The sequence below is a fragment of the Mustelus asterias genome, chromosome 3 (assembly GCF_964213995.1).
Source record: "Mustelus asterias chromosome 3, sMusAst1.hap1.1, whole genome shotgun sequence".
NCBI lineage: Eukaryota > Metazoa > Chordata > Chondrichthyes > Carcharhiniformes > Triakidae > Mustelus > Mustelus asterias.
The window spans coordinates 23,746,824-23,774,465 of NC_135803.1; positions in this window are offsets into that span (position 1 = coordinate 23,746,824).

Sequence of the window (27,642 nt, forward strand, 5' to 3'; positions counted from 1 at the left end):
AGGGTGGAATTGTCAATTGCAAGGAGTCACAGGTTCAAGGTGAGCGGGGGAATGTTTAAGGGAAATGTGCGGGCAAAGTTTTTTACACTGAGTGGTGGGTGCCCGGAACGCGCTGCCGGAGGAGGTGGTGGAAGCAGGCACATTAGCAACATTTAAGAGACATCTGGATGGGGTACGTGAACAGGGAGGGAATAGAGGGGCACTGACTAATTAAGGGCAGAAGGTTTTTTTTTAGTTTAGTTAGGGCATCATGATCGGCACGGGCTTGGAGGGCCGAAGGGCCTGTTTCTGTGCTGTACTTTTCTTTGTTATTTGTCTGTGGCTTTTTTAACAAATGCCTCTTGAACCTTCATATACAAAATGGCAATCACATTATCCTCTCTGGTTCTTCATCGAAGAACATGATAAAAGTGCTCTGAACTCTCCTGAAACCATTGTCAACAGTAAAAACTGGAACTTAGACGTTAGATAAATAATTTCTTTTTAAAGGTAGGTTGGTTTTCTCTTGCTACTTGTCATTTGTAAGTTGTTTTTTCTCTTTGGTCAGTGGAAGGAGTTAGGTGGATTGTTGACGGATTGTGATATGAAAAAGAAGGTGGCACCCACGCTATCGAACATTCCCAAAATGGTGATAACACTGGAGGCAAATACACAACCTATGATTCACTGTATCCCAATCAGCAAATTCTGAGTGCTCGGGAACACTGTGATCATACATCTACTCACATGGGAGATTCTGATGTTCCCTTCACTGAACTAATTTAACCTGTGACTTTTCAGTAATACTGTGAAAGATTGGGGAGCGCCTCAAATATCCCCCAGACAAATGCTTTCCTTAAAAGAGTCAGTTGGACGAGCCAACTCGCCCTTTCTCATTCCGTAGCATTTTCTGCTACTTAAAAGGATGCTTCCTATTTTGCGTACTGTCAGCCAGCTGGTCAGTCAGTGTGTGTCAGTCCCTCGGGCAGTTACCAGGGACTGCTGAAGTACAGAATGCTAATTTGTGAGGACTGGGGCTAATTCATAATCAGTCCTGTTATCATGTGGAAGTCACGTAACAGTAACAGTAACAGTTTGCAGCATGTGACAGTCACCATCTGCTGCTTTAAGCAGACCACAAAATGTCTGACAGCCTGTGTATCAACAGACGACTTTACAACTCACATATTGAATTGTTTTCATGGCATGAGAATCTCAATTTCATTAAAAGTTGCAATTTAACACATTTAATAAATCATGCTAAATCTTTTGCACAGAGATAATGTACGGTGCAGTAACAGGCCATTTGGTCTAACTGGTCCATGTCAGTGTCTATGTCCAAAACACACCTCCTCACACTCCTTCTGGGCCTGAGTCATAGGGAGAGGTTGACCAGGCTAGGGGTGTCCTTATCCAGGTGTATAAAATCATGAGGGGCATAGATAGGATGAACGCACACAGTCTTTTTCCCCAGGGTAGTGGAATTGAGAACAAGAGGACAGAGGTGAGAGGGGAAAGATTTAAGAGGGACCTGAGGTACAGCTTCTTCATGCAGCGGGTGGTGCGGATATGGAATGAGCTGCCAGAGAAAGTGGCTGAGGCAGGCACGATAGCAATATTTAAAAAGCATTTGGATAAGTACATGGATGCGAAAGAATCAGCGGGATAAGGGCCAAACGCAGGCAATTGGGACTAGCTGAGAGGGCACCATGGTTGACATGGACCGGTTGGGCCGAAGGGCCTGTTTTGCTCTATGACTTTTTCTCGTCCCGCTGCCATGGGGTGAGAGGGTGGGACAAGGACCATGAAGAGGTCTGTTGACCTCGGGCGGGATTTTCCGGTCTTGGGGCGAGTATGGTCGGAAAATCCCACTTCATGAGTCCATGATTCTTCACCTAACCCTGTCAACATAACCCGCTCTTCCTTTTTTCCTCTAGCTAATTGATTTAGTTTCTCATAGAATCATAGAATCCCTACAGTGCAGAAGGAGGCCATTCAGCCCATCAAGCCTCCCACCCCGTGGCAGCGGGACGAGAAAAAGTCGTAGAGCAAAACAGGCCCTTCGGCCCAACCAGCCCAAGTCAACCATGGTGCCCTCTCAGCTAGTCCCAATTGCCTGAGTTTGGCCCTTATCCCTCTGATGCTTTCCCATCCATGTACTTCTCCAAATGCTTTTTAAATATTGCTATCGTGCCTGCCTCAACCACTTTCTCTGGCAGCTCATTCCATATCCGCACCACCTCTGCATGAAGAAGCTGTACCTCAGGTCCCTCTTAAATCTTTCCCCTCTCACTTCTATCCTCTCGTTCTCAATCCCACCCAGGCCCTACCCTCATAATTGCACCTATTTACCCTGCTAGTCCCGCTGACACTAAGGGGCAATTTAGCATGGCCAATTCATCTTACCCACACACCTTTATGTTTGAATGTACCTGTACTAGTCACCATAATTACTCCTTCTAATCACTCTCTGAGTAAAGAGGTTTCTCCAGAAATCCCTGTTGGATTTGTTAGTGACTGTCTTATATTTATGGCCCCTTAAGATTTGGTCTCTCTCACAAGCGGGAATATCTTTGCCACATCTATCCCGTCAAAGCCTTTCATAATCTTAAATCTTTTCTGTTTAAATAATCTCCAGTTGATAAACTGGATAAGCGAAATGAACAGACTTATGTTTTCAAATTGTTTAGAGCAAGCAACATCAGTCATGGGTAGCCGCTCCCAACATTGCAAATGGTGTTCAGAGAATATTTCTTTATAATCACTTCAATGGCCATTCCATTGATGCAACCTTTTGATCAAAATGTTTTGTTCTTCTGTTTAAATGGCGTCCGAGGCCTCGGCCTTCCTATCTCTGTAATCAACTCCCATAAACTGTTCCACCAACTCCAGTCCCTTGCCTTTCCCCCCATTGCCTGTCATAGAAACATAGAGCCATAGAATCTCCACAGTGCAGAAAGAGGCCATTCGGCCCATCAAGCCTGTACCATCTCTCAGAAAGAGAATCCCACCTAGATCATCCCCTCCAGCATATCCTCCCCCCTCATTTACCATGGCTAGTCCACCTAACCTAAATGTCTTTGGACATTGTCCAGGTGGAAAGTGAGGCTGTGAATGTTCCCTGAGCAGAATTGGACTAGGTTTCAAAGGAGCTTGCTCAATAACATACCCGGGGAAAAGGAAAATTGGACACAAGTGCAGCAATTAAAGGGCTTCAGCTGATCATAAAAAGGCTTGTTTCACTTCCCGTACCTAGTGGTGGACAAGGCAGTCTTTCATCTGTTCCCATAGAGCAAATTATTTCCTGAAATAGGTCACTAGCCAGCCACCAGAGGTTCATAGCTTGAGGGGGCACCACTCCACATCAAGAGACTACCCACGCTTACCGCCTGCCATTGGCATATTGGAAGGATTTTGCAGGTTGATATTCAACCTGTCTGCCTGCATTATGAATGCATCTTCCTGGGTCATCAAGACCTCGGGGTGGGACTTGAAGCCCAGAGGTCCTGGCTCAGAGATAGGGACGCTCCCACTCTGCCACAAACCTCCATAAGAGGAATAGTTGCTTCTTCATTTGCAATGACACAGCAAAGACAGAATAGACAACATTGTAGCCTTTGCTGCTGTTACAATAGGGCGGCACGGTGGCACAGTGGTTAGCACTGCTGCCTCACAACACCAGGGACCTGGATTCGATTCCTGTTTTCGGTGACTGCCTCTGCGGAGTCTGCATGTTCTCTCTGTGTCTGCGTGGGTTTGCTCCGGGCGCTCCGGTTTCCTCCCACAGTCTGAAAGACGTGCTGGTTTGGTTCATTGGCCGTGCTAAATTCTCCTTCAGTGTACCTGCACAGACACCGGAGTGTGGTGACGAGGGGATTTTCACAGTAACTTCATTGCAGTATTAATGTAAGCCTACTTGTGACACGAATAAACTTTCAACAGATGCACCAACTCAGCACTGAGAAGCATCTTGCAGTAAGGATAGGTACAAACAGTATGGAGGAAACTAGCTGCCTCTATCATTGGTCATACAGGCCCCTTGTTCCTGGTTGCAAGTGAAGGAGAGGTTTGTTGGGTGGAAGATAAAGAAAATATTTTATTTTTAAGAAAAGGAGCCATTTATTCTCCTAACAAGGTAAATGATTTGCTGCAGGATTATTTCCTTAAATATTTGGGACTTGAGCTATCTTTTAATCAGCGTAAATTCTGTTGTTCTCAGAATATAAATGGTTGAACTTCTGGGATAGATATGAGCGAGATTCTCTGGCCTCCCAGCTCCGTGTTTCCTGCCGGCGGGTGGTGGCATGTTGTTTACTAGTGACGGGGCTTCCTGGTCCCACCACTGTCAATGAGAATTCCCACTGACATCACCCTACGCTGGTGGGAAACCCACGTACAGGGATGTGCTGCCGGAGAATCTCACTGGCGTGAACGGCCGGAGAATTCCAGCCATTGATGTAGGGGGGGTGGATGGATGATCCGAACGCAATCCCTTCGGATGGCACAGTTGCACAGTGGTTAGCACTGCTGCCTCACAGTGCCAAGGACCCGGATTCAATCCCCGGCTTGGGTCACCGTCTGTGTGTAATCTGCACTTTTTCCATGTGTCTGTGTGGGTTTCCTCCGGGTGCTCCGGTTTCCTTCCACAGTCCAAAAGACGAGCTGGTTAGGTGTATTGGCCATGCTAAATTCTCCCTCAGTGTACCCGAACAGGCGCCAGAACTCGGAGACTAAGGGATTTTCACAGTAGCTTCATTGCAGTGTTAATGTAAGCCTACTTGTGACACTGATAAACAAAACTAAAAGGTGCGGGAGAAATCAGACTTTGTGCTCCATCTTCAATAATTTCAGAGCCAAAGACTTGGTGAACAGATTCCACTGGAGTGCAATCCTATTATGTGGCAGACAGATCCCTGAACAATAGAGACCCAAACAGCCTCATTATTACACAATGCATCTTAATTTCCTTTAGGAATTGATTTTGCACATCTCTCTTTGTGGCTCAGAATGAAAGTAAAGCCCATTTCATCTGTCACTTTCCTGTGGCCAGCCACTAAACATTCATCAGACTGTGGGAACCATTCTGATTTCATCCTGCCCACCCAGGCTGAGAAAGGTGACATCCATGCAGAGAGCAGGAAGTTCATTGAAAATATATCAGAAATGACATTGAAGGTAATGGATAGCTGAGGGTAATTACAAGACAGCTATCTGATTGGGCGACTTAGGTAGATTGTGAGAGAAAAGCTTAACTAGCGACTAACTACTTTCAAGATAGTATGAAGGCTTCAAAATCAGTCATTTTTAAATTTTATGTTTATAAATGTAAAATTGAACTTCAATGTGTGTGACTGACTCACGGGCGGCGCAGTAGCACAGTGGTTAGCACAGCTGCTTCACAGCACCAGGGACCCGGGTTCAATTCCCGGCTTGGGTCACTGTCTGTGTGGAGTTTGCACATTCTCCCTGTGTCTGCGTGGGTTTCCTCCGGGTGCTCCGGTTTCCTCCCACAGTCTGAAAGATGTGCTGGTTCGGGTGCATTGACCCAAACAGGCGCCGACGTGTGGTGACTAGGGTAATTTCACAGTAACTTCATTGCAGTCTTAATGTAAGCCTACTTGTGACACTAATAAATAAACTTTATTTGATGTATACATCAAAGAGTTGATCATCAAAATTTAATCCCCACTCTATGATCGGGAAGAAAATCTGGCACAAAGTAAACTTCTGATAGGTTGCTGATAATTCAGCTATCACGTTAACAATTCTTCTTCCAACTGCAGCACTTACGGAATCTGTCCATGTTTTTTTTCACAACAAAGGCATCTCACATCTCTGATGAATGTGATAATGGAACATAAACTCGCAGTGAGGATGGAGGTATTGCAGCAGTAAGCCTTATTAACCTGACGTCACAGTCCACACTTATCAATGTCTAGCACTGAGTAGCTATCTGCCCACAATCACTGGCATCTTAAGGATGCCCACATATTGCAGAGAGTTTGCAATAATATTCTCACAGTTTTTTCAAGCTTGCTGTTATGGGGGTGAGAACCTTTGTCATGATGGGGGTGACTTCCAGATATGATCAGCCTGAGGTTGTGGAGTGCTGAGATTCATTTCCATTAAAGACAACTGAATGGACTCTGATACCCAGTGTAATTGGACACAGTTTCCCCTGCAGACAGTACGTCTGTCTGTGTTTGTCTAACTGTGCAGTGCAACTGCTATCTTAACATTCTTTGCTCCTGTTGTAACTTGTGCATGTTAATGAACAGGTAAAGGGGATGGGGGGGAAATTCCAGTGACATTTAGTCATTTCATCTTGAATTGCTAGGTTATAAGTGAATAAGTGGGTAATTGTAACTTGAATCATTTGTTAGCTCAGCAGTACAGCTCATTCCAGACAAGATTCAGCCTTGACTCTCATACTCAATGTCATGATTATTTGGGTGAAGAGTAACTTTATCTAACCACGCACGTTTTGGTAGCCAGTCAGTCCATAATGTGAAGACAGTGCAGCCAAATAATGCACATTTTTACAGCAATATATCACAGCCTTTTCACTCGGACTGACTCTAAAAACAGAATGATGTGGGGTTGCCGGCGTTGGATTGGGGTAGGCACAGAAAGTAGTCTCACAACACCAGGTTAAAGTCCAACAGGTTTATTTGGTAGCACGAGCTTTCGGAGTGCTGCTCCTTCATCAGCTGAGTGCCTGATGAAGGGGCAACGCCCTGAAAGCTCGTGCTACCAAATAAACCTGTTGGACTTTAGCCTGGTGTTGTGAGATTACTTACTAAAAAGAGAATAGTAGGTTATCTGTAAGAATAGAAATTCAGATCTGAGTCTGGTGGATGGACCGATATTGTGTCTTTGGAGCTCACAGCCGGAACGGATGTAAGAGAAACAGAACAAAGGCTGAGCTTTCTTTCCTTGTTTTATGTTGATGAGATTATTGTTAGGGCTGCATAACTTTCTCCTGGATTCCAAGCATCTTATCATTGCTGACTCCATTCTGAAATCTACCTCATACACCAAGCCTTCAGTTTTATATAATAGGAGTCTAATTTGGGAAAATAGCACTGCTGTGTGATTTACGAGCAGCATCACTGAAGCTGCACAGAGCACGGTATAATAAAATATGCACGGCGTCACCGGAAGTGGCGTCGCTGATCGCTAGCACGGGTAATTGTCAAGAGTAAAGAAGTAGCCTGTACCGAACACACCTCGTTAATAAAGCTCATTAGTTTGTCAGCCTCCATGCCTCCTCGTGTCAATCCTGTGGACACAATACAGGAACTGGTGATGGGGACATCCAACAGTGCTTGTTGACCCATGGAGAAGAGGAAAATATCGTCGGAAGAATTGGGAAAAAGGACTTCAAAGAAAACTTGTCCACGTGCTCCAGACAGATGGGCTCAGTGGACATGAGTAAATATGGCCCTGAAAAGTAATTAAAGAACGACTACAGAAGGAAATATAGAGTTGGGGTGTTTAAAAACAGGCTGTGCCTTATTTTAAAAGGAAAAAGCAAGGTAGCTGTTGAAAACATGTTGCATCTGTGCACACACAGCTCCTTCCATTAGAAAACTCCACTAGAAGATTGGAGTACAGTCAGGGATGCATGCTTTGGGGACTGAAAATAATCATTTCACCACCATTAAGAAGACTAGCGATGATTAAATTACACAAGGGCCATATGGAATTGTGAGAATGAAAGGAATAGCGAGGAGTTATTTCTGGTGGCCCAGATTGGACGCAGAAATAGAAGAGAAAACTGAAACATGTTCTTCTTTTGTGAAGGTGCAAAAGCTGCTATCATTAGCACCTCTGCGTCCTTGGAAATGATGTGGAGACGCCGGCATTGGACTGGGGTAAGCACAGTAAGAAGTCTCACAACACCAGGTTAAAGTCCATCCTGTTGGACTTTAACCTGGTGTTGTGAGACTTCTTACTGTCCTTGAAAATGGCCATTGGGTGCACTTCGGTTACACCAGACCTTTTGAAGGGTAGACACATGTTACTAGTCACAGTCGATGCTCACTGAAAGCGGCCAGAAGCCTCCATAATGAAGTCAACTGCATCAGAAAAGATGATCGAGAGGTTAGAAGAAATCATTAATAGATTTAGATTTCCTGAGCAACTTGTGAGTTATAATGGACCACAGTTCATCTCTCAAGACTTTGAATGTTTCTTGAAGAGACTTTTATACAATGTATTAGGTCTGGTTTGATTTGATTTATTATTGTCACATGTATTGGTATACAGTGATGTTTCTTGCGTGCTATACAGAAAAAGCATACTGTTCATAGAATACATACTGGAGAAGGAAAGGAGAGAGTGCAGAATGTAGTGTTACAGTCATAGCTAGGATGTAGGGAAAGATCAACTTAATACCAGGTAAGTCCACATAAAAGTCTGATTGCAGCAGTGAAAAAGCTGTTCTTGAGTTGGTTGGTACATGGCCTCATATTTCTGTATCTTTTGCCCAACGGAAGGAAGTGGAAGAGAGAATGCCCAGGGTGCGTGGAGTCCTTGATTATGTTGGCTACTTTTCCAAGACAGTGGGAAGTGTAGATGGAGTCAATGGATGGGAGGTTGGTTTGTGTGATGGACTAGGTTACGTTCACGACCCTTTGTAGTTTCTTGCGGTCTTGGGCAGAGCAGGGGTTATTCAAAGCTGTGATACATCCAGAAAGGATGCTTTCTATGGTGCATCTGTAAAAATTGGTGAGAGTCGTAGCTGACATGCCGAATTTCCTTAACCTCCTGAGAAAGTAGAGGCGTTGGTGGGCTTTCTTAGCTATAGTGTCGGTGTTAAGGGACCAGGACAGGTTGTTGGTGATTTGGACATCAACTTACAGCTCTCAACCATTACCATTTCATCCCCATTGATGTTGAAAGGGGCATGTCCTCCACTACCCTTCCTGGACTCCATGAATATCTCCTTCCTTTTACTGACATTTACTGTACTGTACCATCCTGCTACAAACGAACTAGCGGAATGTTTTGTGCAAATGGTGAAGCTCACGTTAAAAGCAACCAGGGATCCAGGTTTGTTGACCAAATGTTTGAGTTAACTCCTGCTCATCTATAAGAAGACTGCTCAGCATTACTAAAGATGAAGTGACAATTACATTCGGCACTTGACTAACTGAAACTTCCAAAGATGAAATAAATTGTCCAAAACAAACAGCAAGGTCAGATCAAACAGCAACAAATCAAAGCTGGGTATCACGTCCTCCACCAGGGACAAGAGGTTTTGGCTAGAAACTACCTATAGGAGGGAAATGTGTTCCTGTCATGATCATCGCACAGACTGGACCTGTCTCATCCAGGCCCGGGATGATGTCATCTGGAGGAGGCATGTGGACCACCTGTTGGCAGGGAGACCGACCCCTTGGAGGTAAAATCTCCATTGAAAACTTTTTAAAAATTCATTCGTGGGACATGGGCATTGCTGGCTGGCCAGCATTTATTGCCCATCCCTCATTGCCCTTGAGAAGGTGGTGGTGAGCTGCCTTCTTGAATCGCTGCAGTCCATGTGCTGTGGGTTGACCCACAATGCCGCTGGGGAGGGAATTCCAGGATTTTCACCCAGCGAAGGAATGGCGATATATTTCCAAGTCAGGATGGTGAGTGGCTTGGAGGGAAACTTGTAGGTGGTGGTGTTCCCATGTATCTGCCGCCCTTATCCTTCCAGATGAAGTGGTCGTGGGTTTGGAAGGTGCTGTCTAAGGATCTTTGGTGAATTGGTGCAGTGCATCTTGTAGATAGTACACACTGCTGCTACTGAGCGTCGGTGGTGCAGGGAGTGGATGTTTGTGGATGTGGTGCCAATCAAATGGGCTGCTTTGTCCTGGATGGTGTCAAGCTTCCTGAGTGTTGTTCAACTGTACAGGTTCTAACCTGAACATTCCTGAAACCCTGACACTGACAGAACCGGTTGAAGAAAACAACACCTCAATTTCAGAAGAAGCACAGAGTCAACCTCTAATGATAGCGTTGACACCGATCAAAACAGCCACTGATGACGTTCGTACTAAGTCGAAAACGCCAGAGGTTACAGCCAGTTCCAAGAGGCAGATGCCTGAGATTAGCCAGCAAACATTCAGAAAGCAACAACCTCCAAACTGTCTGACTTACTGATTATTGCTGTTTGATTATTGTTCATGTTATACTTGTTTAAATTTGTTGGGAACATTCGATTTAAAGGGGGAGGAAATGTTATGTATTTGTATTGATGTCGGAGAAGCAGCACTGGAATTACACGGAGCACTCTGTAATAATATATAGTGATGTCACCGCTCGCTGGCACGGGTAACTGCGTAGAGTAAAGAAGCCTGTACCAAACACACCTCGTTAATAAAGCTCTCCCTGACTCCTAGCCTCCTAGCATCAAACCTGTGGACGCAACCATATCCAATATGGATAAGGTGGTATGGGAATGTAAACCATATTGCATGTCAGGGTTTAATCGCCTGTTAATCACCCGCCTTCAGGTTTGTTTAAAGTACATTAGTTGGAAATCAGAAGTTGACATGGAAGTGGGCCACTTTACCTTTACCTACTTAGTGAAAAATAAGGCAAGAATAATTGGGCAGGTTGTAAAATGGGTGATTGACCCCATCCCATCAAGTTACATCCACCGAGCACATGAAGTTAAAATTACTCCCAAAACAATGCATTAACCGAGTTGAATTTTGTTCCGTGTATAACCACCAAGACTTGTGTAGTTAATGAATGCAAACTCATGATGTCTTAAAGGTTTGCTACTGTTGATGGAGTGACAACAGGATGGGGGAATACCAGGCCAGACCCGAAGCAGAGTGCTGCCTGTGGTAGGGAGAGTATTGCATAGGTATAGACAAGAGTGAGACTAGCAAATGATTGGTAAAGCAGGATTTAGAAATCAGCATGCTGTAGGGCTGAAAGTGACTGGAGGTCAGTGAGGAATGCTGTGACAGGTGAGTGGCACAGGATATGGGCGTGGGTGGGTGGGTGGGTGGGTGGGTGGGGTGGCAGATTCTCAGCCTTCGCTCATTTTCAATGGCTCCTCAATGCCTCAGATTTCCAATCCTCATCCTTGGGCGGAATTTTCCCATCCCGTCCGCCACGGGAATCGTAGCGGTGGCACAGTGGTTAGTACTGTTGCCTCACAGCACCAAGGACCCAGGTTCACTTCCGGCCTCGGGTCACTGTCTGTGTGGAGTTTGCATTTTCTCCCTGTGTGTGCGTAGGTTTCCTCTGGATGCTCCAGTTTCCTCCCACAGTCCAAAGATGCGCAGGTTAGGTTGATTGATCATGGTAAATTGACCCCAGTATCAGGGGATTAACAGGGTAAATATGTGGGCATATGGGAATAAGGCCTGGGTGGGACGTGGTCGGCACAGACTCGATGGGCTGAATGGCCTCCTTCTGTACTGTAGGGATTCTATGGGATTCTATGACACGGATCATGCAGAGGTCCATTGACCTCGGGTGGGATTTTCCGGTCTTGGGGTGAGCGCAGCCGGAAAATCCCGCCCGTTGTGTTTAAATTCCCTCATGGCCTCATCCCTTCCTTTCCCTGTAACCTCCGACACTCGTACAACTGTCCCTCTGAACTCGAGTCCTGACAGTCCTTGTGCCTTTACCCCTGCTTTGGTCTCACTAATGATCCCACCCTCTGGATTTCTCGCCCTAAACCTCTCTGCCTCTCTATTTCCCTCACCTCCTTTAAGCCCCTCCTTAAAACCCCTTTCTCTTCATCCAAATAATCATGTGTTAGACTGAACAATTAGTTTTGCCTAACTATTTGACCATGAGGAACTTTATCCTGTCATATGCTTAGGGTTGCAATAAACACTGGATGGTCCCGGATTGACTTTTCTCCTCAGCTAGAGAGTCTAAGAGTGATTTACACTGTCACTTAACCCATCATATCGACAGCAAATCAAACTTGGGGTCTTCTAATCTGTATGGCATGATGCAGAACAACACCAGGCTTTGCCTTTGTCCAATGGACTATCAGGAAAACTCTTAGGGTCTGCCATAAATCTGGCACTGTTACTGAAGCCAATGATTGTTTTTGGCTTATCTCCTGTCTTTTGCGAGCTCCAACCAGTTGGACCATCTGTTCAGAAATTTAGATGCTTCCTTTGTGGTGACCAGTTACCTGAACTGACATTATCTCCCAGCCAGCGTGACTTGATGTCTTTCACTAGCCTTAGACCATCTGTGAACAAGTGGCCTGGTTTGAACACTGTGATGCACAGGGGAAATCTCATATTGACTGCAACAGCAAACAACGAGCAGCAAAGCGACGGGGCATGGGATCTGAGCACTGTAGATTTTGGTCATGATATACAAGGAAGCAGGGTCAGTAGGGAAGGGCAAAATAGTAAAAGCACAGTTTGGGGAAGCACTGGTGAAATGGTTGCATGTTAAAAGAAGCGAAGGTTTTGCAAATAATAGTGATTACTCTTCAGGCAGCCGACTCCGCAGCACTGCTCGTAAATGGTACACAAGTGTTTCCCTCTCTCCTGTAAGCCAGGAGATAAATATAGTGAGCCATGTGTCCAAAGACACCAGATCTGGTTCCTTGAACTGACCTCAGCTATGTCAGTGGTTAGAATGCTGCTATTGGTATCAGTATCATGAGACAAAACGACAGAAGCCAGTCAAGGTTCATGATCCTGTTATTGTTATTTGCAAATGTGCATATGTGAATGCTGATTAAAGACATGTGCCGACTTGATAGCGATGCCTCACTTGGCTGATAGCGTGATGCTACTTAGTTTTGCACTGATCGCAGGGCGGACTTTATGCTCTGGTTTACCCATCTGGGGGGCTGAGGCTCATGTAAACAATTTTGGTGGAATCCTGACAGTATTATAGAATCCTTATAGTGTAGAATTAGGCCATTCGGCCCATCAAGTCGGCATCAACTCTCCAAAAGAGCATCTACCCAGGTCCTATCCTGTAACTCCACTTATTTATCCTGCTAATCTCCCTATCCTACAGATCTTGGGACACTAAGGGACAATTTAGCATGGGCAATTCACCTAACCTGCACATCTTTGGACAGTGGAAGGAAATCCACGCAGACCCGGAGAGAACGTGCAAACTCCACACAGACAATCACCCAAGGCCGGAATTGAACTTGGGTCCCTGGCGCTGTGAGGCAGCAGTGATAACCACTGTGCCACTGTGCCACTGCGCAATCACCCACCTTGATGGGGAGGAAATAGTTGCAACATTTGTCACAGGATCACGTGCAGCACTCCATGGCTATCATTAATAAAAGCAATCATGGCATGTCTACGATAATTGATTGGTGAGAGATGGCAATGGGATGGAGAATTCCAGCCTGGCTGTGCATAAGTTCCAGACATATGGGTGGGATATTCCGGCTGCACGTGCCAGAAAATCCCATCCCTAGAGCGGAAATTCCTGCCAGAGCTCAATGGACCTTTAAATAGAATCAGAATCCCTACAGTGCAGAAGGAGGCAGGCCATTTGGCCCATCGAGTCCACACCGACAATAATCCCACCCAGCCCTATCCCTGAAACCCCAAATATTCACCCCGCTAATCCCTCTTACCTACGTGCCCCGGGGCAATTCAGCGTGGCCAATCCGCCTAACCCGCACATCTTCAGACTGTGGGAGGAAACCGGTGCACCCAGAGGAAACCCACACAGGCACGGGGAGAACGTGCAAACTCCACACAGACAGTCCCCCAAGCTGGGAATCGAACCCGGGTCCCTGGAACTGTGAGGCAGCAGTGCTAACCAATGTGCCACTCTGCCACCCCATAATGGTTCACCAAATTTTCTGTCCCGTCCGCTATGATTCTTGCGGTGGGCAGGACGGGAGGTTTCCGGCTATATGTGCTCTGGATATGCTTTGCAAGTGCCAAAAAGAGGTTTTAATGAAAGATTACAGACCTAAAACTCTTGTTTCTCTCTCCACAGATGCTGCCTGACCTGTTCAGCATACTTGGCATTTATTGTTGTCTTTATATTGCACTTTTGGCATAGAGAAATGTTCCAATTGGGCACTTCATGGAAGTGTGTTCAGACTAAAATAGACAATTGAGCCCAAGGAGATCTTTCAGTAGGGTGATTATTAAACTTGGTCAGAGAGATACATTTCTAATGAGGAGGGAGAAGTGGAAAGGAGAGAAGGCCAGGGTTGAGGGCCCAAGTAGCTAAAGGCATGGCCACAAATGATGGAGGTATATTGGATGGGGAAGGGGCAGCGTGGTCGGAGGGAGTGGATAGCACTGGGAGTTGCACAGAGGGACCAGAGTTCTCAGCAGGCTGTAGGAGTGGAGGAGCTTACAGAGATATGGAGAGGCAACGGGTAAGAGCAGCAAGGGGATGTTAGACTCTCTATATTTAAATTATATTGGCTGGGTTTCAATTGCAGCTGTTTTTTTTTATTACTTCACAATATTTTGAGCTGCATTCTTCTTGAAAAAATCCCAGATAGCTGGCGAGTATGTAGCAGTGGGATCTTCTGTGCAGAGCTGCTAAGTCTGTACAAATAGGCTGAGCTGGAAGTGATTTTCTCAGAGGCTAAGTAAGAACATAAGAAGGTAGGAATGCGAAAAGGTCATTCAGCTGATTTTGCTTACCCTCTCATTTAGTCCATGCACATGTAATGATCTGGTTGTAATGTAGACGGCAAATCATAGGAAAAGATTGGGGAGTGCTGCCCTCAGCACATTGTTCCTCTTTGTGATGTTATTATTATGCAGTGGAATTACGTAATGCAACATAAAGATGTCTGACAGCTTCCAGGCGACTTCCAAACTATCAAAGTCTGAAGAATCTCCCATGTAATGTTAGTATGTCAGTGTTGTGTGTTCCGGTACATGGATCCTGAGCAGCTGGCACTGCAGTGGAAGATTGATGCACCCTGCATTGTCAGTGCAGCTGTAGCAGTGAAGCCACAATGTCTGTTAGGTCTGGCTGATTCCAGGAATTCCTAAGGATGGACACTGAAAGTGCGGACATGGATGAATATTACTTTCGCAACCTCTCGATTCACGGTGGCACAGTGGTTAGCACTGCTGCCTCACAGTGCCAGGAACGTAGGTTCAATTCCCAGCTTAGGTCACAGTCTGTGCAGTGTCTGCACATTCTCCCCGTGTCTACGTGAGTTTCCTCCGGGTACTCTGGTTTCCTTCCACAGTCTGAAAGACATGCTGGTTAGGTACATTGGCCATGCTGAGTTTCCCCTCAGTGTACCCGAACAGGCACCAAAATCTGGTGACTAGGGGATTTTCACAGTAACTTCATTGCAGTGTTAATGTAAGCCTACTTATGATGCTAATAAATAAACTAAAAAAAGAACTTTAAAGTCATTGTGACATCAGTTGACTTTTTAAAAAATGCATTCAAAGGACATGGGCTTGGTGGCTGGGTCAGCATTTACCATCTATCCCTAATAGCCCTTGAACTGAGTAGCTTGCTTGGCCATTTCAGAGGACATTTAACAGTCAACCACATTGCTGTGGGTCTGGAGTCACATGTAGGTCAGACCAGGTAAGGATGGCAGATTTCCTTCCCTAAAGGACATTAGTGAACCAGATAGGTTTTTACGATAATTGACAATGGTTTCATGGTCATTGTTAGTCTTTTAATTAGACTATTGACTTTACAATGTTGTCACTATGAGAAGGCTAATAAGTCACAGCCAATCGTGCATTTGTATGTCCAGTGTAGGAGGAAACCTACATAAGATGTAAAGGTAAACGTTCAGCAGACTCTATTTTTTTCCATGATCCAGACCATGATATTAAAGCATCTTAGGAGACACCGTGAATGCGTCTCATATGCCACTTGGTAATTTTTAGGATAATGTGTCTACTTCCACACAATAGGATAATCCAATCCAGTCTGCTTCATCAGTCTAGTCTCAATTATCAGCAAAGTGTTGTTGACAGTGCTAATAAATGATCAAAAATAGCCACCCACTCATAGTCAGTCTGGTTTCAATCAGGACAATCAAACTCCAAACCCGTAAAAACTTTGGCCCAAACATGGACAAAAGAACTGAATTCCGGGGGGGAGAACAATTGCTCTTGACGTGAAGGAGGCATGTATAGTTCCATGGACCACGAGTAAAATTGAAATCAATGGGGATCAGGTGGAACATTTTCCACTGGTTGTAGTCATGCTGAGCTAAAGGAAGAGGGATTTTTGTTGATTTTTAATCATCTCAGCCCTAGCATATTGCTGCAAGACTTCCTCAGAGTCAAACATCTTCAGTTGCTTCCTTAAGGACATTCCCTCTTTCATTCGGTCAGAAGTGAGGATGTTAACTGATGATTGCACAGTGTCCAATACCAGTCACAAATCCTCAGATACTGAAGCAGTCCATTCCTGCATGCAGCAAGACTCAGATAACATCCTGGCTTGGGCTGATAAGAGGCAAGTAACATTTGTTCCACACAAGTGTCAGGTAATAACCATCTCCAGCAAGGCATTGATACAATACAAGATAGGTGTCAGAGGATGGAAGATTGTTATATCCTTTAAGATCCAGGCCAGAAACTGCATGGTGTTTTGTGAAGTTAGCCTAGACCCTAAGTTTTACATTTGATTTTGGCATTGGTGAGCATAAGGTGTTTCACTCCAGGTACGATTCAAGTGACCCACTTGGAATCTTTTATCAACCAAAGTTTATTTAAGAACACAGTTAGAACATAATAATAAGATTTAGCTTAACTTTTACTAATTACAAGACTTAAACACGACACAATACAACTCCTAACAGTATAACTATCTCTGTTGTTCCAACTTAAAGCGATACCTCACAGACATACACCCTTATTCAGAATTAGCACAAAAATAAGTATGCTCAGGCGATGCTGTATTTTCAGCTTTTTAACACATCTGGACAGAAGTCCAGGCAGCAGTTTTCAGAGAAGGCTATATTCTCAACACAACAAAACCTCAGAGAAGCAAACTCAGCCTCTGGCAGTTCCCAGTTTCCAGACCCCAGAGACAGAAATGGAAACCTCCCCCTCTGCAGCTTCCAAAGCAGCAACGCACATACAGCAGAATCTCCAAAAAAGAGACTTACCTCCTGGCCAATTCCAGTCTTCAACTTCAGAGAGGGGTAAAGAGAGAGACTTCTCTCTCTTAACTCAAAAGCAGCATCTATGCTTGAACATTCTGTGAGAAGCCCAGCTTCCCCCTCATATGACCATACCTGCCAATCATCCTAATGAAGCCCCACTCTGCAAAATCCCAGGGGAAAACCGCAGAACAGCATTAGTTCAGATTGAAACCAACATTCTAACGATTAGAAACAATTAGATAGACACAACAGCTCTGCGTACATAAAATTCTGATGCAACAGATCCTGCACCACTTAGCTCAAATACATTTCTTACAGGCATGGTGGCACAGTGGTTAGTACTGCTGCCTCACAGCGCCAGGGACTCAGGTGCAATTCCGGCCTTGGGTCACTGTCTGTGTAGAGTTTGCACATTCTCCCCGTGTCTGCATGGGTTTCCTCTGGGTGCTCCGGATTCCTCCCACACTCCAAAGATGTGCGGGTTAGATTGATTTGCTAAGCTAAATTGACTCTAGTGTTAGGGGATTAGCAGGGTAAATATGTGGGGTTACGGGAATAGGGCCTGGGTGGGATTGTGGTCGGTGCAGACTCAATGGGGCCAATGGCCCCTTTCTGCACTGTAGGGATTCTGTGATTCTATGGTTCTATTGTCACACCTGGTTAAAAAAACATATAAGGAGAATCCCAACAACTACTGGCCACTCAATTTAACCTTAGTGGTGGAAAAATCTTTAGAAATGGTAATTTGGGAAAACAAGTCACTTGGACAAGTGGACTAACTTAGGAAACCCAGTATGGACCTGTTAAGGGCAAATTGTGTTTAACTAACTTGCTTGAATTTTTTGATGAGGGTAATATGGTTGATGTGGTGTACATGGACTTCCAAAAGGCATTTGATAAAGTGACACATAACAGTCTTATCAGCAAAGTTAGAGCCCATGGAGTAAATAGGGCTGAATGACAGAAAACAGAGTAGTGATGAGAGGTGAGTTTTCTGACTGTCGGAACATATATAATGTGGTTCCCCTAGGGTTGGTATTAGGATCCCTGCTTTTCTTGATATTAATAACCTGGACTTGGGTGTACAGGGCACAATTTCACAAATTGCAGATTATACAAAAGTTGAAATATTGCAAACTGTTTGGGGATTGTGTTAAACCTCAAAAAGGACATCAGTAGACTGGTGGAATGGGTCGGCAAGTGGCAGATGACATTTAAGGCAGAAAATTATTAGGGTACCAGAGCAGAAACCCCAAAATATGCAATGAAGCCTGACTAGACCCCAACAGTTTTTCCATTTTGCCATTGCTGTGAGGATGAGGTGCTTCACTCCATTTGATTTGATTTGATTTATTATTGTCAGATGTATTAACATACAGTGAAAAGTGTTGTTTCTTGCGCGCTATACAGACAGAGCACACCGTTCATAGAGAAGGAAACGAGAGAGTGCAGAATGTAGTGTTAAGGTCATAGCGAGGGTGTAGAGAAAGATCAACTTAATGCAGGGTAAGTCCATTCAAAAGTCTGATGGCAGCAGGGAAGAAGCTGTTCTTGAGTCGGTTGGTACTTGACCTCAGAATTTTGTATCTTTTTCCCGACGGAAGAAGGTGGAAGAGAGAATGTCTGGGTGCGTGGGGTCCTTAATTATGCTGGCTGCTTTTTCGAGGCAGCGGGAAGTGTAGACAGAGTCAATGGATGGGAGGCTGGTTTATGTGATGGATTGGGCTACATTCATAACCTTCTGTAGTTTCTTGCGATCTTGGACAGAGCAGGAGCCATACCTAGCTGTGATACAACCAGAAAGAATGCTTTCTATGGTGCATCAGTAAAGGTTGGTGAGAGTCATAGCTGACGTGCCAAATTTCCTTAGTCTTCTGATAAAGTAGAGATGTTGGTGGGCTTTCATAACTATAGCATCAGCATGGGGGGACAAGGACAAGTTGTTGGTGATCTGGACACCTAAAAATGTGAAGCTCTCGTTCCTTTCTACTTCGTCCCCGTTGATGTAGACATGGGCATGTTCTCCTCTATGCTTCCTGAAGTCAATGACAATCTCCTTCATTTTGTTGACATTGAGGGAGAGATTATTGTTGCCACACCAGTTCACCAGATTCTCTATCTCATTCCTGTACTCTGCCTCGTCATTGTTTGAGATCTGACCCACTACGGTGGTGTTGTCAGCAAACTTGAAAATTGAGTTGGAGGGGAATTTGGCCGCACAGCCATAGGTGTACAAGGAGTATAGTAGGCTGCTGAGAACACAGCCTTGTGGGGATCTGGCTCCGAGGATGATTGTGGAGGAGGTGTTGTTGCTTATCCTTACTGATTGTGGTCTGTGGGTTAGGAACTTCAGGATCCAGTCGCAGAGGGAGGAGCTGAGGCCCAGGCAACAGAGTTTGGAAATTAATTTCGTAGGAATAATGGTGTTGAAGGCTGACGATTCCAGGTGTGATTTTATCAAAACAAACTCTATTTGACAATGCAGTTTAACTGCAACAAATGAATTAGTTTAACTTTTACAAATTGAAGTACTTATACATGACAAGATACAATTCTTAGCTGCTAATCTATCTCTACTAGTTTCAATTCAAGCAATGTTCCTCTTATAGACTTAAACTCCTCTTCAGAATCAGTTAGCGACACACAGGCTTGCGTGCTTGTACTTGAGCTGTCAGTCCTTGAACGTCCAGAACATCCCTGGAGAAAGTGACAGAATGAGAGACCTATTTCTCCTAGCAGGTCCCAAACAGCAGCCTCCAGAGAGAGACAGACGGACAGGCACCTCCTGATTCTTTCAGAACCTAATAGTAGCTGCCTGCTTTTCCCTAAAGCTTAGCTCCTCCTCTGAAGCACATGGCTGTCTCTGTAAATCAACCTAATCAAAACCCTACTCTGAAACCCCAAGGGAAAACCCAAATAAACAAAAAGGCATTAACACAGATTAACACAAACACATCCCTAGATAAATCAGTCATTAGTCTGCATTCTCAGCATGTGATCTGTTTTGCGGACAAATCAGCACTGTAGAAAACAGAGCTAAATCTTCAACATACCCATCACAAGAAACATGATATAAATATATTTCTTAAAGGCACAGTATCATCACAAAAGTGAGATGTGATTCATGATTGAGGAGAGACAATATGAAATAAAGGGCACTATTCTAAAAGGGGTGCAGGAGCCGAGGAAGCTGGGGGGTACATGTGCACAAAACACTGAAGGTGGCAGGACAGGTTGAGAAAGTGATTAATAAAGCAAGTGCGATCCTGGGCTTTACAAATGGGGCATAGATTGCAAAATCAAGGAAGCTATGTTATATCTGTATTAAACAGTGCTTCAGCCTTTACTAGAGTACTGCGTTCAGTGCTGGGTGCTACACTTCAGGTAGTAAGTGAAAGCATTAGAGCAGATACAGAAAAAAATCAGGAGAATGATACCATTGATGAGGAATTTCAGTTATGTGGAGAGATTGGAGACATTGGGACTGTTCTCATCGGGGGAGAGAATGTTGAGAGAAGACTTGATAGAGTTGTTCGAGGTCATGAGACGTTTGGACAGAGTAGGTAGGTAGAAACTGTTTTCACTAGCAGTAGGATCGGCTAACAGATTACACCGATTTTAAGGTGATTGGCAAAAGAAGGAAAGGTGACATGAAGAAGATTTTTTTTTACACAGTGAGTGGTTAGAATCTGCAGTGGTCTCAGAGTGTGGTGGAGCCAGATTCAACTTTAGTTGTCAAAAGAAAATTGGATAATTATCTGAAGGGGGATGTTTACAGGGCTACAGGGAAAAGGTGGGTGCATGAGACTCAGGGAGCTGTGCTTGCAGACATGAAGGGCGGCACGGTGGAGCAGTGGTTAGCACTGCCACCTCACAGTGCCAGGGATCCAGGTTCAATTCCGGCCTCAGGTCACTGTCTGTGTGGAGTTTGCACATTCTCCCCGTGTCTGCGTGGGTTTCCTCTGGGTGCTCCGGTTTCCTCCCACATTCCAAAGATGTGCGGGTTAGGTTGATTGGCCATTCTAAAATTGGCCCTGATATCCCCCTTAATATCAGGGGGATTAGCAGGGTAAATATATGGGGTTACGGGGATAGGCCTGGGTGGAATTGTTGTTGGTGCAGACTCGATGGGCCGAATGGTCTCTTTCTGCACTGCAGTGATTCTATGATTGAAAACCTCCTTTGATGACACTAAAATAGGTGGGATAGTAAGTTGCACGAAGACATGGATAGGTTAAATGAATGGGGCAAAATTTGGCAAATGGAGTTTAACGTGGATAAGTGTGAGGTTATCCATTTTGGTGGGAAAATGGAAAGGCAAATTATTATCTAAATGGGGAGAGACTTCAGAGTGCTTCAGTGCAGAGGGATCTGGGTGTCCTCACGCATGAATTGCAGAAAACTAATATGCAGGTACAGCAGGTAATAAGGAAAGCAAATGGAATTTTAGCATTTATAGCTAAAGGAATAGAGTATAAAAATAAGAAAGTGTTGCTGCTCTGTTACTATACAACGCATTAGTGAGACTGCACTTAGAATACTGTGTACATTTGTGGTCCCGTTATTTGAGGAGGGATTGAGGAGGAACCATTGGAAATGGTTCAGAGGAGGTTCATTAGATTGATTCCAGAGATGAAGGGTTTGTCTTACAAAGAGAGAATGGGCAGTTTAGGCCCATACTCCCTGGAATTTAGAAGAATGTGAGTAGATTTAATTCAGGTGTATAAGATGCGAAGGGGGATTAACAAAGTAGACGTGGAGAGGATGCTTCCTCTTGGAGGCCAAGCTAGAACGAAAGGTCATAGTTTTAGGATAAGGGATGGCTGATCTAAAACGGAGATGAGTAGAAATTACTTCTCTCAAAGGATCATGAGATGGTGGAATTCACTACCCCAGAGTGTGGTGGATGTAAAGACATTGAGTAAATTTAAGGGAGAGATAAACAGACCTTTAACTAGTAAGAGTGTGAAGGGCTTTGGTGAACGGGCAGGAGAGTGGAGTTGAGGCAGAGATGAGATCAGCCATGATCATATTGAATGGCGGAGCAGGCTCGAGGGGTTAAATTGCCTATTCCTGCACCTAGTTCTTATGTTCTTTAGTGCTGTAACCATTCTACCATTCTCTGATTCTGAGACAGGAGTCTAATCACTTCCCTTTGACATTTAATGGATTATTATTGCAAAATCGCCAACACCAATGCCCCTGGCATCACCATTGAGCAGAAACTTAACTGGACTAGCCACATAAACAGTTAAGCCACAAGAATAGGCCAGAGCCTAGGTGTTCTGTACTGAGTTGCTCACCTCCTGATTTCCCAAAGCATTCTCCACATGTCTGAATGAATGCAGATCAAAAAACATTCAGGGCTTTGGCACCATCGAAGACAAAGCAGCCCACTTGACAGGCACTCTATGTAGTCATAAGCATTCATTCTTTCCTCCCTTCATTCATTCTCCCCTCCCTTCATTCATTCTCCCTTCCATATCTGGAGATTTGTACATGGTGTCTCTTTGGATACACTCCATCTTTGATCTCCAAATGTACTTGAAGGTTTCGGTGACTGCTGCGATGCAGGATTGGGGTATGGGTCAGATCTGCACCATCTACAGCAACACTGAGACCACCTCTCACCTGATGACCAGATTCTTACTCACAAGAAGAGGGAGCATCGCTCCCACATGCCCAGTTTCTGCCTCATCTTGGCAATATGCTCCTCCCAGTTTTTTGCGCACCCCACCCAGCCACTCTGAACCATATCTGCTGGGATCTACAAAGTCCTCTGCAGCAACATGCCAAGGCTTCTTCAACAGCACCTGAATGCCTGTAACTTCAACAATAGCAGAGTCATGGGGACACCACCACGTCCAACTCACACACCATCTTGTCTTGAAAACACATTGCCATTTATTCATTGCCATGGGGTCAAAATCCTGAGACGCCCTCCCTATTAACACTGCACCTCACACACTGCAGACTTTCCAGAAAGTTGATCACCAGCCCCTTCTCATGGGCAATTAGGGATTGGCTGTAAATGCTTTCCTTTCCAACAACGCACACAATGCTTGAATAAATAAAATTTAAAAACATACTTCTCCTTTAAAATGACATGGCTAGGGTATGAATGCTCAGAAATTCTGAATTAATGTTGTACACTGTAAGAAGTATATGTTGTTCTTATCATACAGTGCAGAAGGTGGCCATTTGGCCCATCGAGTCTGCACAAACCCACCCAGGCCCTATCCTCCCAACCCTATTAATTTACCTTGCTAGTCTCCCTAACACTAAGGGGCAATTTAGCATGGCCAATCAACCTAACTTGCACATCTTTGGCGTGTGGGAAGAAACCAGAGTATCTGGAGGAAACCCACGCAGACATAGGAAGAACGTGCAAACTCCACACGGACAGTGACCCAAAGTTGGAATTGAACCGGGTCCCTGAGACTGTGAGGCAGCAGTGCTAGCCATTGTGCCACCATGCCGCCCTCAGTATGTTTGTATGTTTCAGTATATTGCTTTTGTTTGTTTTACCATTGTGTCCAATATCCCACTGTAACTTGGTATTGAAGGGCAGATTAAGACAGGTCGAAGGGTGAAGTGCGTGATTGCTACATTACATGGGACTAAAATGTGGGGTTATGCTGCAACTGTACAGGACCTTGGTGAGATCACATTTGGAATATTGTGTGCAGTTCTGGTCACCTCACTATAAGAAGGATGTGGAAGCGCTGGAAAGAGTGCAGAGGAGATTTACCAGGATGCTGCCTGGTTTGGAGGGTAGGTCTTATGAGGAAAGGTTGAGGGAGCTAGGGCTGTTCTCTCTGGAGCGGAGGAGACTGAGGGGAGACTTAATAGAGGTTTATAAAATGATGAAGGGGATAGATAGAGTGAACGTTCAAAGACTATTTCCTGGATGGAGCTATTATAAGGGGGCATAACTATAGGGTTTGTGGTGGGAGATACAGGAAGGATATCAGAGGTAGGTTCTTTACTCAGAGAGTGGTTGGGGTGTGGAATGGACTGCCTGCAGTGATAGTGGAGTCAGACACTTTAGGAACATTTAAGCGGTTATTGGATAGGCACATGGAGCACACCAAGATGATAGGGAGTGGGGTAGCTTGATCTTGGTTTCAGATAAAGCTCGGCACAACATCGTGGGCCGAAGGGCCTGTTCTGTGCTGTACTGTTCTATGATCTATGTTCTATGTTAATGAAAATTGTAAAAAGTTTAGCAACCTCCAAAAATATGTTTCTCTACTTGTCAAGCACCATATATGCAAAAATGAATAAGTTAAGACACAATTTGACAGCTTTACCCATCATGCCCGTAATAGCTCTTTGAAAGAGCTACGGTTTCTTATTAATCCCAGTCCAATATTCTTTCCCCATTTTCCTAAATGATGGAGGCAGTGGCACAGTGGTATTGTCACTGGACTAGTAATCCAGAGACTCAGAACAAGAACTTGGGACCTGGGTTCAATTCCTGCCACTAGCTTTCGGAACAGGCTGTTCCGAAAGCTAGTGGCTTTTGCTGCCAAATAAACCTGTTGGACTATAACCTGGTGTTGTTAGACTTCTTACTGTGTTTACCCCAGTCCAACGCCGGCATCTCCACTTCAATTCCTGCCACAGCAGCTGGTAAAATCTGAATTCAATAAAAATTTGGAATTACAAGTTAATGATGATCATGAAACCATTGTTGATTGTCAGGGAAAAACCCATCTGGTTGACTAATGTCCTTTAGGGAAGGAAATCTGTCGTCCTTACCTGGTCTGGACTACATACGACTCTAGATCCACAGCAATGCGGTTGACTCTTAAATGCCCTCTGAAATGGGGGGACAGTTAGGGACGGGCTATAATTTCCGGGCCCAGCCATCGACGTCCACATCCCATAAAATTAATTTTAAGAAAATTGCCCTGCAGGCATATTGCTTAATTACTTTGTAGTATTCAACAGATTATGCAGAGAGAATTATAAATATGTACCCTGAAGTAAATTTTCAAAAAAGCAGAATGTCATTGGAGACAACAAATCTTGAAGGAAAACTTGGCTGGGGCAAAATCTCCAAGAAAAATCTGGACAACGCACAAATTTTTTTGATTATGTTATGCAAGTATTTATTTTGATAGTACTGGGTTCCTGTACTTCAGAAAAGGCTGTTCCAATGGGCCACAAATTGAAGAGACACGAAGTACAGTTTGTTACTGACTAAAAGCCAGGTACGCAGATGGACCGACACATGTTCGCAGAATGACTTGTCCAAAACTAGAGCAGCTGAAATAATATTATTTTTTATTTGAAAGTGATACCAGGACATTATCTGTAAAGCTGTGTGTAATGGTTTAAGCATTTGTAACATTTTTGTTCCGGCTGTGAAACTCAATATCAAGTCATCTTTCTGATGGCAAATATCTGCAATTAATAGTCACTGTGAAATCAAAAATATGGATGAGACGGTGGCCTTGAATGAACCTCGTTCTCCTTTACAGAGTCATTAGCCATTCCTCCAGGTCAGTTTCTGAACTGCAGACTTGTGCTACTTACTGATCATTTTCCTTCTCAATCATTTATGATAGAAGCTTTGTCTGTTAAACATAAAACTTGTGCATCATTCTTACTACCTGAGCTCTAACTTTGAAAGATTCAAAATATATTCAATGTGTTGCTATTGATCCGTTCCATATTTAGTGCCTGGCACTGAGAAATTGACCCTTACTTCAAGTGGCCAGCAGCAACTACCTGGTCAGAACTGTGCTGTTGCTGCTTATTTTAAATAGTTTTCAGTGGGAAATTTGAACTGCACTAAATTACAGTACCTTATTAATTATGATGACCATGCTGCTAATGCCAGCCTATTTGAAAATTACAGTTTTCTTGGAAGGGATCACAGGTTAAATTAAAACTGCAATATTAGAAATGTTGTGATCCTTAGGGGCGGCACAGTGGTTAGCACTGCTGCCTGACGGCATCAGGGACCTGGGTTCGATTCCCCGGCTTGGATCACTGTCAGTGCGGAGTCTGCACGTTCTCCCCATGTCTGCGTGGGTTTCCTCCGGGTCCTCTGGTTTCTCCCCACAGTCCGAAAGACGTGCTGGTTAGATGCATTGGCAGTGCTGAATTCTCCCTCTGTGTACCCGAACAGGCGCCAGAGTGAGGGTGACTAGGGGATTTTCACAGTGACCTCTTTGCAGTGTTAATGTAAGCTACTCGTGACATGAATAAATAAACTTTAAAAAAGTTAAAACTGCAATGCTGGACATGTGATTGTCTTTTCTGAGATCCTTTCAAGGGGGGAATACAACTAATAAGAGCTATTTTTTAATGAAGGAAACCAAAAAAATGCAGGTTGTTTGAGGAAAATTCTTCATAGAAATAATACCAGATTTGCAGTTTTATATGGAGCTTTATAAGCTGTGACTGTTTCAAAGGGCATTTTCTCAAGATCTATCTCTTTTATATTTATGGTGAAGTCTTAGGCTTATCATAATAAAGGATGCCTGTGCAAAACTGCCTAATAAAAGATGGCTGGGGTTCGGGGTATGGGAGTGGAAAGTAGGCTACCGTTTGGAGAGGAGAGAGGGACACATGATACATGATAAGGCCATCTGACATGTGACCAGGGTCTGTTCAGGGATCACTGCCAGTTATTGAGCAAAGGCTACGGTTGACTGTGCATCCTTTCTCCAAAACTGCCCCGCTCTGAAAGCACTGCTTCTTAGATAGCCACATGTCAGGCAGCAGCAGCAAGAGTGCTTCTGGAGGCTTTCCAAAAATTGTTGATTTTTTTTCTCAGGATCACGATCTCAATGCCTGAAACTTGAATTGTCTTGATCACCGCCGATCAAATAAGGACAAGAACACACAGGTTAGGGGTCGGTACGACTGTCCAGTCTGACTAGGATTAGCGGTTCCATCCTGGCTTTCCTTTAACTTTTCAGGACCACACACACACAGGCACTGAGAATTTCCTTTCTCTCTTGTGAGGTGGAAGGTTTTGTTGTACAGCATGAATTACCAAGACCAGCTTAGTCTGACTGGCTGAGCAAAACCACGCACCAGTAATATTAAATGATGTGCTTAGGAACATTCAGTTTGGCAAGAATAGATCATTCACAGTGTGGAAAATCACAGAAAATGTAGCCAGCAGTGTAAAGACTTTGAATTAACCGTAAATAAGCTCAACTCAGTTCATTACCTGAGATTGCGTAAGTATGTGCTGGCATTTTGATGCCAAAGTTTCTTTTAGAATGGTTGTCTCCAAATCACTCCCTCCCTCTCCAGTGGTCAGTTACTTATATTGATTTGATTTGATTTGATTTATTATTGTCGTATGTATTAGTATACAGTGAAAAGTATTGTTTTTTGCGCGCTATACAGACAAAGCATACCGTTCATTGGGAATGAAGGAGTGCAGAATGTAGTGTTACAGTCATAGTTTCATGAACACCAATAATCCATAGCACTTTGGCATCTCAACTAAGAAGCCAGAGTTCATGTATGAGCAATGGGCGGCACGGTGACACAGTGATCAGCACTGCTGCCTCACAGCACCAGGGAACCAGGTTCAATTCCGGCCTTGGGTGACT